The sequence below is a fragment of the Jaculus jaculus genome, chromosome 1, assembly GCF_020740685.1.
Source record: "Jaculus jaculus isolate mJacJac1 chromosome 1, mJacJac1.mat.Y.cur, whole genome shotgun sequence".
Taxonomy (NCBI): Eukaryota; Metazoa; Chordata; class Mammalia; order Rodentia; family Dipodidae; genus Jaculus; species Jaculus jaculus.
The window spans coordinates 38,277,865-38,290,064 of record NC_059102.1 but is presented as its reverse complement, the minus strand read 5'-3'; the positions used below and the strand labels follow the sequence as shown (position 1 = coordinate 38,290,064).

The following is a 12,200-nucleotide window of genomic DNA, read 5'->3' as shown; positions in this document are numbered from 1 at the left end:
AGAATCATGTCATCTGCAAATAATGATAACTTGATCTCTTCCTTTCCAATTTGTATCCCTTTTTTGTGTGTCTCTTGCCTTATTGCTATGGCTAAGACTTCCAAAACTATATTAAATAAAAGTGGGGACAGTGGACACCCTTGTCTTGTTCCTGATTTTAGTGGAAAAGCTTCCAGTTTTTCCCCATTTAATAATATGTTGTTTGTAGGCTTGTCATAAATAGCTTTTATTATATTGAGATATGTTCCTTCTGTTCCCAGTCTCTGTAGGACTTTTATCATGAAGGGATGTTGGATTTTGTCAGATGCTTTCTCTGCATCTAATGAGATGATCATGTGATTTTTGTCTTTCAACCCGTTTATATAATGTATTACATTTATAGATTTGCGTATATTGAACCATCCCTGCATCTCTGGGATAAAGCCTTTTGGTCAGGGTGAATGATCTTTTTGATATACTCTTGTATTCTGTTTGCCAATATTTTGTTGAGAATTTTTGCATCTATGTTCATGAGTTGTTTTTTGTTTTTTTTTTTTAAGACTGGATCACATATTGTAAATCAGGCTGTCCTAAAACTTTGTCACCCAGGTTTGTTTAGAACAAGGGCAGTACTTCTGCCTCAGCCTCCTGAATACTAGGAATATCTGTGTGAGCCCCTATATCCTGCTTTCCAATTTTCCTTTTCCTTAGTGTGTGTGTGTGTGTGTGTGTGTGTGTGTGTGTGTGTGTGTGTATGTGTGTGTGGAGGCTAGGGAACCACTTCTGGTATTCCTCACGAATGACATCCACTGTTTTTGAGACAAAGTCTCTAATTGGCCTGGAATTAGTCAATTAGGCTAAACTGGCTGACTAGTGAGTGCCAGGGATTAGCTGTTGGTGGCTCCCCAGTAGTACAATTACAAGTGTGAACCACCATGCCTAGCATTTAAATTTTTTACATATTTATTTGCTGCGGTGTGTGTTCCTGTATATAAGTGTGGGCACATGCATGCCACAGTGAATATGTGGAGGCCAGAGATAACTTTCAATGACCTGAAAGTTCCTTGCTTTCTATTTCATTTGAGTCAGTCTCTGTTCATAGCTTCCAGGAAATAATCCTATGTCTATCTCCCTACTCACTGTAGCTTTATGTGGGGTCTGGTATCTGAACTCAGATATTCAGAATTAGGTAGCAGGCACTTTATCCACTGAGCCATCTCCGCAGCTCAACTCTGGCATTTTTTTCAACCTGGGTCCTAGCTCCAACTCTGATCCTTGTGCTTGCTGGTAAAGTACTTTACCTGCTCAATTTACTCAGCCCTTCATTTTACTATTAACTACTATCTTTATTCCACAGTACCTCTCCTTAATTGGTAGTTAGCTTTCTGTTACCTTTGGTCAACTAGTTTGAAAATATTAAATGGGAAGGTCCGAGAATACATTGTATGTCCGGATAAGATGACGGCATGGGAACCACGCCAAAACAGCCTACGGGAGAAAAGCAAAAAAAAAAAAAAAAAAAAAAAAGGCAAAATATACTCTTCTACTAAAAAGTGAAGGGTATAAGAAATTATCAGTGGCAGCAGAGAAGTAGGAGAGATCCAGAGCCCACACAGGCAGGCAGAAGTGGCTCCAACTGCAGCGGCACCAGGTCTGCGGGGCCACAGCTGCCAGGCTAGACTTGAGCTGCAGGAAAATCCAGGTGAGGGGATTTTCTGCTCACACTGGAGCTCCTTGCAAACTCAACAAGCATGAAGGTAGGACTGAAGTGACCAGTGGAGGACCAGATCACAAGGTAGAGGATCACGTGGACCAGCAGGAAAACTAGAACCACCATCCACAGCCTCCCTTCTCCCACCGCCAGCACAAGTTCCAGCAAGCACCAGCGACCTGGGGAAGGGAGCTCACAGCACCCAGCACCGGCGACCAGAGCAGCAATCCAATGACCCAGCCAGCCTTCTTGAACCCACAGCACACCAAAGAGGGACCCAAGCAGGAGCACAGCATAACTGAGACCAAAATCATCCCAAAAAGTAACTAGGATTACACCAGGTCAGTACCCACCAAAGAAGCCTGGTATATAGGCCTGAACTTCAAGTGCTAATTGCACCTTCCATATCAGGATAAATTTATCTTAAATCTGATAGATGGTCAGATTTGCCATTCTTTTTTTTTTTTTTTTTTTTCCCGAGGTAGGGTCTCACTCTGGTCCAGGCTGACCTGGAATTAACTCTGTCATCTCAGAGTGGCCTTGAACTCATGGCAATCCTCCTACCTCTGCCTCCCAAGTGCTGGGATTAAAGGCATGCGCCACCACGCCTGGCTTGGATTTGCCATTCTTAAATAAGCTATATATTGGGCTTCTTATTGTTGCTTTGTGATTTATAGTAGTTTTGCTTCCTCTTCTGTTGTACATTAGGGAAGGGTCTCACTTGGTCACAAGCTGACTTGGAACCCTCAACAGACCAGAAATCTTAACCTCCTTGCTGACAGGATTAAGGGTGTGGGGCACCATACACCCAAAGGGACAGTGACTTTGTTAGAGGATCTGGTTGTCATACCTACTCTTGCATAAATACTCTGTGCTGTTTTTCATTGAATGTGTACATTATTTAAATTTTAGAATCTGCCTGTATTTTGTTCCACTACTTGAATACTCTCATAGCAGGCAAACCCAACATCTAGGGTCACTTTTGTAGATACTCTGAGAGTCTTACGAGCCACACCTAGTACCTTAAGCTCCTACCCTGAAGATACATAACATCAGATTGATTGATACATCTAATAATACTACAGCTAACAAGAAAATGCAAGCATTAAGTTAATCCAAGATGCAAAAATATGTACATTATAACAAGAAACAACAAAAATCAAGACAATATAAATCCACCAAAAAGTATTAATGTACCAGAAATGAACTCCAGTGAGAATGAGTTAGAGGAAATGCCTGAGAAAGATTTCAAAAGAATGAGTTATAAATATGCTCAAAGAAGGCAAAGAAGAAATCAAAGGAATGAAAGAGGAAATCAAAAGAATCAAAGAAGACACAGGAAACAAATTTAATGAAATAAAGAGGTCAATATAAGACATAAATAAGGAAACAGGAATAATAAAGAAAAACCAGTCAGAATTACTAGCAATGAAGAACACAATCAATGAAATTAAAACTCTGTAGAAAATCTCACAAGTAGAATGGATGAAGGAGAGGACAGAGTATCTAAGCTAGAAGACCAGGTGACAGATCTAATACAGTCCAACAAAGGGAAAGACAAACTAATAGGAAAATAAAATGGGAATTTCAAGATATTCGGGACACTATGAAAAGATCAAATATAAGAATTCAGGGTATAGTAGAAGGAGGAGAATTTTACTCCAAAGGCATAGTAGGCGTTTTCAGTAAAATCATGGAAGAAAACTTCCCCAAACTGGGAAAGAGTTGCCAATGCAGATACAGTATCCTTTAGAACACCAGCCAGACAAAACCTGTGAAGAACCTCTCCTTGCCATATTATAATCAAACTACCAAACACAATCCAAAGAAAAAATATTGAAAGCAGTCAGAGAGAAAAATCAAGTTACCTATGAAGGCAAGCCCATCAGGATTACAGCAGATTACTCAACACAAACTTTAAAAGCCAGAAGGGCTTGGAATGATGTATTCTAAATTCTGAAAGATAATAACTGTCAACCAAGGTTACTTTATCCTGCAAAGCTATCCATTCAAATAGACGGAGAAATAAGGACATTCCACAACAAAAGCAGGCTAAAGGAATATTTGAAGACAAACCCAGCTCTATAGAAAATACTTGAGAGAATCCTCCATGCTGAAGAAAAAGAAAAGAACATATAAAAGGAACCTGGAAAAAACAAACCATACTCAAATACTAGTTAACACAAGAGAGCAAAGGTAAAACTGGAAGAACTACAAAAAAATAAATAAATAAAGGGGGCAAAAAAATACACACCTTTCATTAATATCTCTTAATATCAATGGCCTCAATGCCCCAGCCAAAAGACAGGTTTGCAGACTGGGTTAAAAAAGCAGGATCCTTTAATTTGTTGCCTCCAAGAAACTCACCTTTCTACAAAGGATGGACACTATCTTAGGGTAAAAGGTTGGAAAGCAGAGTTTCAAGCTAATGGGCCTAGAAAACAAGCAGGGGTTGCTATCCTAATATCTGACAGTACAGTCCAACATTAGTTAGGAAAGATAAGGAGGGTCATTTTATATTGATAAAAGGCACACTCCAACAGGAGGACATTACAATCCTAATAAACACATACGCACCTAACATGGGGGCTCCCAACTTCATCAGACAAATGGTATTAGAACTAAGGTCACAGATAACACCATTACAGTGGTAGTGGGTGACTTCAGCACCCCACTGTCATCAATTGACAGGTCATTCCAACAAAAAATTAACAGAGAGGCATCTGGATTAAATGAGGTCATAGAAGAAATGGACCTAACAGATATCTACAGGACATTTCATCTAATATACATTCTTTTCAGCAGCACCATACCTGGCAACCATTTTACATTTTCTTGTTCTACTTTAAGAAGAAGATTTTTTTTCTTCCCTCTTTTATTTATATCAATATGGATTCATAGATTGTCATGGTTTAGATCTTGAATGTCACCCAAAGGCCCTTAGGATGCATTGCTTTTTTATTTTTGTTTTTTCTGACCTGGGCAGGTTCAGCCCTCCTTAGGTAACCTGGTGGTCCCTCACTCCTGGGAGGTCACCATATTGATGCCAAACTTAGTGCAGATGCCCGATTGGCATGGCGCACTACAGCCCAGAACTCCTGGGCTCAAGTGATCCTCCTGTCTCAGCCTCCTGAGTAGCTAGGACTACAGGCAAGTACCACCGTGCCTGGCTGTTTGTGCTTATTCAAGGTAGGGTTTCGCTCTAGCCCAGGCTGACCTGGAATTCACTATGCAGTCTCAGGGTGGCCTTGAATTGACAGCAATCCTCGTACCTCTCTCTCCCCGAGTGATGGGATTAAAGGCGTGCTCCACCATGCCCAGCTCATAAAAAAAAAATATATTTTTTAAAAAACAGTTTATCAGGGCTGGAGAGATGGCTTAGCGGTTAAGCGCTTGCCTGTGAAGCCTAAGGACCCAGGTTCAAGGCTCAATTCCCCAGGACCCACGTTAGTCAGATGCACAAAGGTGCACATATGTCTGGAGTTCATTTGCAGTGGCTGGAGTCCCTGGTGCGCCCATTCTCTCTTTCTCTCTCTGCCTCTTTCTCTCTGTGTCTGTCGCTCTCAAATAAATAAATAAAAATGAACCAAAAAATTATTTAAGCTGGGTGTGGTGGCGCACGCCTTTAATTCCAGCACTTGGGAGGCAGAGGTAGGAGGATCGCCGTGAGTTCAAGGCTACCCTGAGACTACAGAGTTAATTCCAGGTCAGCCTGGACCAGAGTGAGACCCTACCTCGGAAAACAAAACAAAATAAAAAAAAAACAGTTGATCAGCAGCACCATTCCCGCCTGATATTTTGTTTATTGAAAAATATTTTATTTATGACCTGGTCGTGATGGAATGTGCCTTTAATCCTAGCACTGGGGAGGCACAGGTAGGAAGATCACCATGTATTTGAGAGAGAGAATGAGAATGGGTATGCCAGGGCCTCTAGCCACTGCAAATGAACTCCAGATACATGTGCAACTTTGTGCATCTGGCTTACATGGGTACTTACGTGGGTCCTTAGGCTTTGCAGGCGAACCACCTTTATGTGGATAGTGGAGAATCAAACTCAGGTCATTAGGCTCTATAGGCAAGTTCCTTAACCATGGAGCTATCTCTCTAGTCCCCCATATAGATTTTTATTTCATGGAGTTTAATCACTTTCTGTCATTATTTTTGTTTGTTTTTTGACTTAGGGCTTCTCTGTAGCTCAGGCTGACCTGGAATTCACTAGGTAGTCTCAGGGTGGCCTTGGACTCACTGTGATCCTCCTACCTCTGCCTCCCAAGTGCTGGGATTAAAGGTGGGCACCACTACACCCAGCTGTCTCTGTCATTGAGTTTGATGCTCAAATTGTCCCTGACTTGGCAAGTAAAAAACATTTTAGCCTTGTTCTTGGATTCTTTTAATATGTCTCCATCGTTCCTGTAGCATTTCTTTACTTTGTAGCACAATGTAAGAAAATATTCCAGGTTCATCTATCCATGGTGCAAGAATCAGCCAGGCTGGTCTGGAATTCACTATGTAGTCTCAAGGTGGCTTTGAACTCATGGCAATACTCCTACCTTTGCCTCCCAAGTGCTGGGATTATAGGCATGTACCACCATGCTTGGCTCAAAATGGTATATTTATATGCGAATCCATGAGTTCATAGGAATATTTCCATTTAAAAAACTTTTTATTTATTTGTTTCTTGTTTTTATTTATTTGAGGGGGGGCAGACAGAGAATGGGAATATCAGGACCTTAAGCCACTGCAAACGAACTCCAGATGCATGTACCACTTGTGCATCTAGCTTACATGCGTACTGGGGAATCAAACCTGGGTCCTTAGGCTTTGCAGGCAAATGTCTTAACCACTAAGCCATCTCTCCAGCCCTTATTTTAATTTTTAAAAATATTTATTTGAGAGAAAGAGAAAGGGGGCAGATACAGAGAGATTGGACACTCCAGGACCTCTAGTCACTGCATATGAACTCCAGATTGCATGTACCACCTTGTGTATCTGGCCTTACATGGGTACAGGGGACTCGAACCTGGGTCCTTTGTCTTTGTAGGTAATTGCCTTAACCGCTAAGCCATCTCTCTAGCCCTTATTTTAATTTTTGTCTTGTTCTGTTTTTTGAGATAAGGGCTGTCACTCTTGCTCTGGCTGACCTGCAGTTTACTCTGTAGTCCCAGGCTGGGCTTGAATTCCCAGTGATCTTCTTATCCTCTGCTGGGGTCAAAGGTATGTGCCACTGTGCCTGGTGCCTTTTTGTATTTTTAAGAAGCTTTATTGTATGGACAAATCATGCGTTGATCCCATTCCCCTCCTGTCTGTCCCCATTCCACTGAGGGCCCTCCTCAGGGGTCATTGGTATTCATCATGGGGTCATGATTTGTGAGAGGAGCAGTCAGTCATTGTGTGTGGCAGTTAGGGCATTGCCTGTGGATATATACTCATTTTTTTTTTATCCTAACACCAGATTCATTCTACCCTTTTTCCCACCTCTTAATTTATTTCTTTGAGGGAGAGAAAGAAGAGGCAGTGAGAGGATGGGCTCACCAGAGCCTCTTGCTGCTATAAACAAACTCCAGAACTCCAGATGTATGCATCATTTCATGTATCAAGGCAGGGTTTTCACTGTGTACTTGCCTCCTCCCTTAGCTTAAAAGCTGAATATACTTTGTCCCTCTCTCCCTCCCTTTCTTTTTTCTTCCTCTTTCTTTTTTTTTCTTTCTTTTCTTTGGTGCTTATTTTGGTCAACCAAAATAAAATATATTAGTTGGCACTTCTGTTACCTGGTATATATAATGTAAAGGTTGTAGAAACTATTATTTAGTCATCTCTAAGCTTTTATACTATTAATATTATATCTTTAAGTCATACATGTATCTGTATACTGTATGCACAGTATATAGATGCCTATATAAACACATTTGTTTAAAATGCTAATGAACCATTGTTATTAGTAAACTTTTAAAATTACACACACACACACACATGCACGCAGGATAAAGAGCCTGCATAACTTGATATTTCTCAGCCTTAATGACCAGTCCTATTCATTGACATCCTCACTTAACTTCTTTTATTTTAAAGCAAATTGTAGGTACAGTTATTCATAATTGTTTTAGTGTGTCTCTACAAGACAACTTAAAAAAGACTTAAAATTAAATTGCTATCAATACCTAAGCAAAACTGACAACATTTCTGCAGTGCTTCTAACACATTTATCTATTTTATTGTTATTTGTATTTTCTTGCATTTCCAAACATCTATTTGGGACAATTTTCCATTGACCTGAAGGATATCTTATTATAGTCTGCTGCAGATGAGTTGATTCTGTTTTTGTTGCCTAAAAACACCCATTTCACCTTTATTATTGGAGAGTTCTGCTAGGTGTAGAATTAAGTCTTGATAATTGCTTTCTTTGAGAAGAAATTAGTCTTCCATTGTCTTGCTCCTGTGGCTTTTGTGGAAATGTCAGTTATCTATATTATAGATGGCCTTTTGAAAATAGTCATTCTGTCATGTTCTTTTTAAGACTTCTCCCTGTGTCTGGTTTTCAACATTTTCAATATGACATGCTTATTGTAATCAGCTCCACATTGCTGGGATGAAGATCCAGTCAGACACAGTGTAGGGGAGGAACTGGTTTATTTTAGTTTCCAGATCCAGGGGAAGTTCTACCAATGGCAGAAAAAGCTTTCTCCCTTTCATAAAGCAGAGAAAAAAACCTACAAAAACAAAACAGTTGGGTATGGTAGTGCACACCTTTAATCCCAGCACTTGAAGAGAGTCCAGACTTCTGGTTACGATGGCTCACCAGCCATGCCAAAACAGCCGGGGGAGGGGAGGTGGAAAAAATAAAAACCAGAAGAACACAACACACTCTTCTATCAGGAAGTGAAGGTATACAAGGAATTACCAGGTGTAGCAGGAAAGGGAATTAGGAGAGACACAGAGCTTCTAGCAACCACACAAGAAATAAGAATCGGCTTGCGCTATGGTGCCGGCAGACCCAGTCAACATGCCCACCCTGCTCGCCAGAGCCATGGGAGCAGAAGACAGGTGAAGGGATTTTCCACTCACATTAGCCTCCTCACAAAATCAAGAAACCTGAAGGAGAAGATAGCAGGAACCAGCTGAGCAGCTCCGGTACAGCATCCGACACCTTCCACAGCCTCCCCCCCCCCCATTGCCAACACTAGGGAACCACTGGAAAACTTGGCCAGCCCCTAGCCACATAGCATCCAGCACAGCCCAACTACCCAGCCAGCCTACCCCAGCCTACAGCACAATAAAGAGGGATCCAGGTGGACATGAAGCCTAGATGAGACCCGAGGCCATCCCAAAAGGCAATGGCCTACTTACACTGGGTACCTGCCCCAAAGCCTGGTACATAGGCCTGCATTGGAATTGCTAATCACACCTTCCATGTCAGGGCAGGTTATGTGTTAGATTTGATTGATGCTTGACTTTAGCATTCTTCTTTTTTTTTTTTTTTTCAAGGTAGGGTGTCACTTTAGAACAGGCCAACCTGGAATTCACTATGTAGTCTCAGGGTGGCCTTGAACTCATGGTAATCCTCCTACCTCTGCCTCCCCAGTGCTGGGATTAAAGGTGTGTGCCACCATGCTCAGCTCCCAGGACCTTACCACTCTTAAATAAGCTGTATTTTGGGGTTGACTTTTGTGGCTTTTTGTTTTCTGATATATAGTGCCTTTGTCTCTTCTGGCATTCTTGGGAGCAGGGTCTCGCTTGGCTGCAGGCTGACTTGGAACCCATTACAGACCAGAAATCACAGCCTCTCCCACTTGACAAGATTTAGGATATGAGGCAACACACAGTCTTAGGGACTTTGACTTTGTTAGATTATCTGTTTGTTTTAATCCCTACTTTACATTAGTAATTTGTGCTGGTTTTTAAAATTTTTTTTTGTTTGTTTATTTACTTATTTATTTGAGAGCAACAGACAGAGAAAGAGGCTGACAGATAGATAGAGAATGGGTGCGCAGGGTTTCCAGCCACTGCAAAGGACCTCCAGATGTGTGCGCCCCTTGTGCATCTGGCTAACGTGAGTCCTGGGGAATTGAGCCTCAAACCGGGGTCCTTAGGCTTGACAAGCAAGCGCTTAACCGCTAAGCCATCTCTCCAGCCCCTGTGCTGGTTTTGATAGTGTATATTGCTCAATTGAGTTTTAGAATTTACCTGTATTGTGCCCTACCCGGCCTACTAGAATACAAACCCAACACCTAGGGTTACTTCTGCTGTTACTCTGGGAATAAGAACCATACCTGGCACCTTAAGCTCCTTCCCTGAAGGTATATAACGTTGGATTTACACATATTGTAGATAATTAGAAAACCCAAGCATCAAATTACTCAAGATGTAACAATGTCTACATTATAATACAAGAAACATAAAAAATCAAGACAACACAATTCCTCCAAAAGTTATAAACCCAGCAGAAATGACCTTCAGTGAGACTGATTTAGATGAAATGCCTGACAAAGATTTCAAAAAAAATGATTAGGGCTGGAGAGATGGCTTAGTGGTTAAAGCATTTGCTTGTGAAGCCAAAGGACCCAGGTTTGATTCCCTGGGACCCACATAAGCCATATGCACAAGAGGGCACATGTGTCTGGAATTTGTTTACAGTGGCTGAAGGCCCTGGTGCACCCATTTTCTCTCTTTCTTGTCTCTTCCTCTCGCATTCTCATTCAAATAAATAAAATTATTTAAAAAATTATTTAAAAAAGAATAACAAAAGAATGATTATACCTATTTTCAAAAAACCAAGGAAGCAAACAAACTCCTGAGGAATCCCAAGAGAATGTAGGAAACCAACTTAATGAAATAAAGAGGTCAGTACAAGACATGAGTAAGGAAACAGAAATAATGAAAAAATAGCAACCAGAAATACTAGAAATAAAAAACAGTGAATCAAATAGAAGCCGGGCATGGTGGTGCACACCTTTAATCCCAGCACTCGGGAGGCAGAGGTAAGAAGATCGCCATGAGTTCGAGGCCACCCTGAGACTACATAGTGAATTCCAGGTCAGTCTGAGTAACAGTAAGAGCCTACCTTGAAAAACAAAAAGCAAACAAACAAAAACCCAGTAAATCAAGTAAAAAACTCTAGAAAGTCTCATTAGTAGAATGGATCAAGGAGAGGACAGAAGAATAACCTAGAAGACACAATGGCATATCTAATACAGTCCAGTAAAGAGAAAGACAAACTAATCCCATCACTTGGGAGGAAGAAGTAGGAGGATTGCTTTGAGTTCGAGGCCGGTCTGGGGCATAGTGAGTTCCAGGTCAGCCTGGGCTAGAGTGAGACTTTGCCTCAGGAAAAAAATAAACAGCCCACATTTTATCTTTAACATTTTAAAGTCTTTGTAGGATATTTCCATTATTTGGAGACTTTATAGATGCTTTGATATTCTCATTTCTCTGTTTTTACTCATACTGTTTTATTATTTTTAAAATTTATTTACTTGAGAGAGTCAGAGAGAATGGGTACACCAGGGCCTTTAGCCGCTGCAACTGAATTCCAGATGCATGCACTACTTTGTGTATCTGGCTTATATGGGTCCTGGGGAATCAAACCTGGGTCCTCTGGCTTTGCGGGCAAGTAAGTGCCTTAACTGCTAAGCCATCTCTCCAGCCCATCATTCTATTATACTTGGTTATTTTTGGTTGTCAGGTATTTTCTTTTAGAAATTGTAGAAATATTCAAAAAATAAGAATACTCTTATAAATTGTTTGGTGCATAAAGTTTGCTTTTGTCTAGCAGCTACGTCATTAGCAACACTTTAATTCAGGTACTGAGGGGGCAGCTTGGCTTACTTGCAAAATGTAGCTCTTTAGGTCTCCAACCAAATACCAAGGTCCCTTCCCCCTTCTCAGTGACTGAATTACAATATTCCTTGTGGGGGAGGCAATGTATGTGGAATGTATACATGTTTGCATGTGTGTGGATGCACATGTGTATACACAGATGCATGTTCATACGTGTGTGTGCAGAAGCCCGAGGCAACCTTGGAGGTCATCTTCAGGAATGCCATCCAACTCTCACTGGCCTAGAGCTCACCAGTTCAGCTGGACTGGCTGGCCAGACAGCTTCGGCAATCCACATGGCTCTGCCTCCCCAGTAGTGGGAGTACAAGTGTGTACCACCATGTCTGGTTTTTTTTTTGGTAGTGGTTGTTTTCTTAGGCAAGCCCAAAGGCTCCCCGCCCCTTTTTATGAGCGAGTGAGAGCAAGAAGGCAGGGGAAGAGAGTTAGTGTGCTAGGGCCTCCAGCCACTGAAATCAAACTCCACACGCATGTGCCACCTTGTGCACATGTGCAGCTTGTGCATGCGTCACCTTGTGCATTTGGCTTAGGTGGGATCTGCAGAGTTGAACAGGGTTCCTTAAATTTCACAGGCAAGTATCTGAACTGCTAAGCCATCTCTCCAACCCTGCCTGGTATTTGTATATGAGTACTGGTAATCAAACTCAGATCCTATATTATTAAGGGGAACACTTTAC

General features: G+C 41.4%; 1 protein-coding gene across 1 annotated transcript in view; it reads left to right on the top strand.

The window, feature by feature from the left end:
- Pi4k2a (phosphatidylinositol 4-kinase type 2 alpha) overlaps nt 1-12,200 on the top strand; it is a 53,203-nt gene that overhangs the window by 26,651 nt on the left and 14,352 nt on the right. The window lies entirely within an intron of this gene.